This window comes from Condylura cristata, unplaced genomic scaffold, assembly GCF_000260355.1.
Source record: "Condylura cristata isolate star-nosed mole 26May11 unplaced genomic scaffold, ConCri1.0 scaffold00042, whole genome shotgun sequence".
Taxonomy (NCBI): domain Eukaryota; kingdom Metazoa; phylum Chordata; class Mammalia; order Eulipotyphla; family Talpidae; genus Condylura; species Condylura cristata.
Genome location: NW_004567143.1, coordinates 1343260 through 1349377, shown reverse-complemented (window position 1 = coordinate 1349377; position 6118 = coordinate 1343260).

Sequence of the window (6118 nt, the reverse complement as noted above, 5' to 3'; positions counted from 1 at the left end):
GTGCTTTAACCCGCTGCGCCACCAGGGAGGGCCAAGTTGACTATTCTTTATCAAAGACACATCTTTTCCACACATCAATGATGACAGATTAAATTGGATGATTCTGGAGTTAGAGCCATTTTCTTAAATTTATTACTACTTTTTTTAAATAACCTGAAAAAAATGATAAATCTGCATTAAGAAAATGGTGCTTCATTACGATTTTCAGTGCATCGAAGTGATTTTTTTTAATTCAATTTGCTGCCATATAACTTTTGAATAGGTGTATCTATATTAAAAATGAGGGGAAATTAAACTGTATATTATTGCTACCCAAATGCTAAGGTAGTATTCCTTGGAAAATAATCCTTCTCGGCATTCAGTTACCCAGAGATCAGGGTCTCTGTCACAGACACTTTGACGAAGACCGTGAGGGTGCTGACTGGCTAAGCTGAAACAAGTTTGGAAGGCCCAGCAGACAGAGCAATATTTGAAAGACTTCCCAATTTTTGTCTTGGAAAGGTAACTTTTGCCTTTTCTCTAAAAAATGCTCCTTTTATTCAGAGGCTGGAGGCATTACAGTCTTGAAAAGCACAAGTTAGAAACTCTCAATTATTTTTGCTATTGACTCAGTGACAAGTTTAAGGAAAGATGACTTTCGTATAAATTGCAGGACTCTAGGAAGCATTATCAAGTTTAGGCTAAAACTATTTCCTCTCCTAATTCATCACAGGAGTAGCCAAGAGGAGAAGAATGAGATCTGACATGTGGCTTCCGAGCTGAGAGATTTCAGAGATGAAAGCTGACCGAAGGTATCAATGGCGCATGTGAAAGCAGAAGTGAGTCTCGGAGTTTGGGGGCCTTAAGTAGGTGTGTGTGAAATCATACAGAGCACCTCAACTGTTCTGTGCACAATAAAATCGATTTCACATGAGGTAACGACTCACCACAGCTATATTAATGCTTTTAATTGAAGACATTCTTTCTAACAAAAACAGGTCCCTATATTTTAACTTATGGATCATCTCCCTTTCTGTCCTCAAATGCACCTAAGAAAGACAGTTTCCTGTAAGCTATCTGGGAAGGGCAGCAGGAATGAGAAGGACATTTCCAAACAGTGCTGGAAACACTGAGCCTCTAGACTCGCATCAGAAGCCACGAGGCTGACCTTTGGGTGGGACCACCTGCCTTCGTCTCTAACACAGCTCAGAGAGTAAATCTGCCCCTTCTCACTCAAGTCCTGTAGCCGGGGCACGTATGACAGAGTTTATTTAAAAAAAAAAAATCTACAGAATTCTTTTCCTCATCATAAAAGTAACAATTCATGGAAACATGGTAAAAATAGGAAAAAATAATAAAACTCAGGCACAGTCTCACTGTGGTGGGAAATTGCTGATTTCATCCTCAGCGCATTCCTACTTCCCAAAATCTTCTGGTTTTAACTGTCGAACCATGTATTTCTGGGAGGGTAGTTGTCCCTTCGAGCCTTGTGGGGGGGGTCTCACTCATGGGCATGCTTGCCCATGGCCTGCACTTTCTAGCCAATTGTGCAAAGCTTTTTATATTATATGTAAAGCTTTCTATATTACATGTTACCTCATTGCACATTTTTGCTGCTACTATTTGTTTCCAACTTTGTTTTTCTCTCATTTCATTTCTGACATCACTTTTGAAATTTTTCACACAAGCAAGTATGTTGTTCTTTAGGATTCTGTCATTGCTTTCATGTTTCAAAGTACATTCCTACTATAATCTGAAAGTTTGCATCAATGTCCCAAACCAAAATCCATATGTTGAAAACCCCTAACTCAGCTCTAAGAGGTTGCTATTAGGGAACAGGACTTTTGAGAATGATTAGCTTGTGTGGGTAACACCCTCAGACATGGGATCAACACCTCATTAAAGAGAACCCCCAACCCCCACTCAGAGCTTCCTGCCCCTCCACCAAGCTAAGACACAACCAGAAAGCAGATCAGTAAACCTGGAAGGGACCTTCACCAGAATGTGACAAAACCTACAGTCACTTTGACTTTGACCTTCCAACCTCCAGAACGGCGAGAAGCAAATTTTCCTGATGGCAGTATTTTGTTATAGCAGCCAAACAGGTTAGACAATTACTTTTCAGAAATGAGCCATGAACATTTTTACTTTTGTCTAGATTTTAGTATTCATGGTTTGTATTGGTTTTCAATGCAGCAGAGAAATTATGAGGTATTTTCTGTCTACAGAATCTTAGGATGAATCTTTTTCTCCATGTTATATGAATTACCACTTCATTTGGTATTTACTCAGAATATATTTGTTGCATTCATACTTTGTGTGAAACACTGTGATATATATATAAAATCGGCCTTAATGAATATGCTGTGAAGGATTATGGGAGAGACATTTCCCTGGCCTCACACTTGGCGGGATTAGAAAGGATTCACAGGGGAGCTTCAGCAGAAGGCTCAAGAGGACTTTCAAGGCAGAGATACAACAAAAGACAGCAAACTGAAGAATACAGAGGGAGAGGCACAGAGTAAAGGGTTCACCTTTGCTGGAAGCCAACTAGTTAAAAATATGACTGGTGAGACAGAAATAGCATGCCACGGAGGTCTTCAAATTTAGAAAAAGGGAACACACATTATTTGTGGTATCTGAGCGCATTTGCAGCAAATGGACATGAGATGTTTTAATAACTATATCCTTAGATTGTATTTATTTTAAAGAAAAGACTAAATAATTGCATAGTTCTGAGCCTTGGAGTAAAATCTAAAGGAAACTGACAGCTTTTGATAGGATTAAAGGAACTTCCATGATAGCACAGAAATTGAACCACACCAACAGTTTCTGAACCTCACCATAAAAAAGTAATTAATCACCACTAGAGAGGAACATCACTGCATTGTCCTTCCTTCCTACTTATTAGAGTAGCAAAGGCCACAAAGGTTATTGCTGATTTTCCATTCTACCTACTATAAAGTCCCTAGAAGCAGTGAGGGGAAAATCCTCTAGTGAGGGATTATTCAAATACAAGCAAGAGGGCAAGATGTGAAGGTTTTTCTCCCTCTTCGTTCTCAAGACTACCTCATGGTATGATATTCCAGCATTGATGCCAATACTGTTCTTCCTCTATGGTTTTGTTTTTTTTGGCAGGTCATTATCTTTGGAAAAACTACCATTCATATTTCAGTCACCACATGATTTTCTCATTTCTATTCACACAGTGTACTCTCCACTCTGTGAAGTTGAAGTTGAGCCTAAAGTGAAAGATTTTTCCTGCTGTAGTGGTTCTTTATACCACACATAGCATCATTAGAAGCAAGAGGCTCTTGCTACTTTCTCCTGGGGGCAGAGTGAACTTCATAGAGCCAATTCCTGGCTTCCTACAGCAATTTGGTGAAGCTATCCTGTATGATTTTCATATACAGAAGAGAATCGGACTGGTTGTAATAGAATTAATCTTGACATAATAGTCCATGGATTGTCAATGCCCCTGCTCCCAAATTAGCTTAGAAAGCTCTGAACATAATTTACCTTAAAATATTAAATATTGAAAATAAAGAGATTTACATTCATTGTAGTCAACTTGAGCAAGATGCCTAGACATAACTAGGATCTTTATTTGAACTAAATCCTGATGTAGAGTCCTATTGTAAATGTGACCCCTGGATTTTTATGATCAGAGTATAGTTTGAATGAAAAATTGCCTCATTTAAACATAGTTTCAGGTAATGTTTTTCTTGACTTTTATACAATGAAGTGTTTTACTGCAGCTGCTGGTGGATAAGGTACAAATTTTGAAATCAATGTGCTCAGCGCTTTTGGAGAAACTAATTCACTTTTCATAGAGCTAAAATCACATAAATTTATACTCAAGAAAGCATTAAATTCCTAAAAATATCTTGTTCATGATACTTATCTAATAGAAGTGCATTAGTATTTTAGATCTAATTCAATCATTTCACCGTTCTGGTTATGTTCTTATAACAACAAAAACAAAACTGCTCAAAAATAAAAGATGTTAAAATATTTCAACAAGCCCATAGGAATAATATAAAATTGAGAGTCCTGACAAACTAGAAAAAAATGATGGACAGCATTTGGTTAGCCCTTAGTTTCTAGTTAGACTTATGCAAAATATGATAAAAGTAAAATATACTAAGAATAAATGTAAAATTTAATCATGTACTAGACATAACTAAAGAAATATTTATGAAATAGCATGTAATAAGAAAGCAATGCAGGGGTAATCTTCAGAAAAGAAAATTGTCTATACTGGGCCCAATATCTAAGTAGATAGCATTCAAGTGAACTGTTGAACTATCTGAGTGACAGCCTACTACCAAAATCAGAAATTAGAAATTAATGCTGCACATTAAAGAAAATGTGACCAGTGACTATTGTGGAGAAGATATCTGGCCTGAATTCAGTTACTTAAAGGAAGACTGGGCTCCAAAACCATAAACAAATCTTACAAACCTTACTGACTAAACCAAAAATAATAATGGATAGTGGGTACTTCAGCATACTTAGAAGCCAAATGTGAAAACTATACTATAAAAGATGGGAAGCAGGCCCTCCCTGGTGGCGAGCGGGTTAAAGCACTGCACTAAGAAGCTTAAGCCACTTCCACATGAGTTCGATTCCCACCTGCCCCGGAGGAGATCCGCATGGTGAGGCAGACCTCTCCTGACCTGCCCGCTGCTCCCCTCAGCAGTGTACTTCGTCGATCTGCCTGTTCTGCTCCCCACTCTGACTCTGGTGAATCCTCTCACCCTCCAAATCTCTGGCCTGTACCCCAATTCTGTATGAATAAATAAATAAATCTTAAAAAAAAAAAAAAGATGAGAAGCAGAACTGGAAGTGAGTTTGTACAAATTATTTTTTACACTAGTGTCAAGCAATAACAATATTTTGTGGTTAATGATAAATTAAAGATGCATATTACCATTTCTAAAGAAATCCCTTCACCAAAGCAATAAAAAAAAAGAAAAATTAGTAATAGCTAATAAGATACAAAATGGAATCTTAAGAAAAATGTTAACACAGCAGAAGAGGAAAAAATGAGACAAAAGGCATGTGGACGTATAAAGAGACAAAAAGCTGACCTATCTAAATCAAACCATATTGATAAGTCAGTAATTTAACATAGAAATTAATGGAAAATGGTCTAAACACTGAATAGAAATCAGAAGTAAGTATAGAGAATGGTGTGCCTCAAACAACAATATGGTGTCTATAAGAAATACATTTTAAATTTAAAGACAAAGGGAGTCTTTAATTGGAGGGGAGAATGAGAAAAAAACACATGGAATACTGGGAAGTCCCTCCTCCCTGGATGTCCATGCTCCTGACTCATTTGTAGATTTTATTTATTTATTTATTTGTGCATGCAGAACTGGGGTACAGGCCAGAGGTGCAGGGGCGGTGAGAAGATTCCCCAGAGACAGAGTGGGGAGCAGAACAGGAGAGGTCTGCCGCGCCAAGCGGATCACCTCTGGGGCGGGGATCAAACTGATGCTGCAGCGACTTTGGATTCTTAGTGCTGCGCTTTAACCCGCTGTGCCACCAGGGAGGGCCCTCATTTGTAGACTCTTACATATTCTTACACGTGTTTCTTGCCCTAGTAGACAGTCCACAATAGTGAGGAATGAAGCAGGATATTTATTCTAGAAGATGCCATGGGCAGAAATTCTAATGGAGAAAGAGAAGGGCAGGCCAATGTGCTTTCCGCAGCAGGAGAACAGTTAACTGCCAAATGGAAGAGGAAAACCAGCTGAGAGCAAACCAAAGAAAGGGAAGAGACGTATGTTTATATTTCTCCCTGGTCATCCTCCATAGGTTCATACTACAGTATTGTTCAGATAGAGGGATGAGAGAGAGAGAGAGAGAGAGAGAGAGAGAGAGAGATGGGTGAGTGTATGGATAAATTTGTTAGGTAGATGAATGGGTGGATGGATGGATGGATGGATGGATGGATGGATGGATGGATGGATGGATGGATGGATGGATGGATCTATCAACAGGCAGGTAAGAGATAGATAGATAGATAGATGATTGATAGATGATAGATAGATAGATAGATAGATAGATAGATAGATAGATAGATAGATAGATAGATAGATAGATAGATAGATAGATAGATAGATGGATA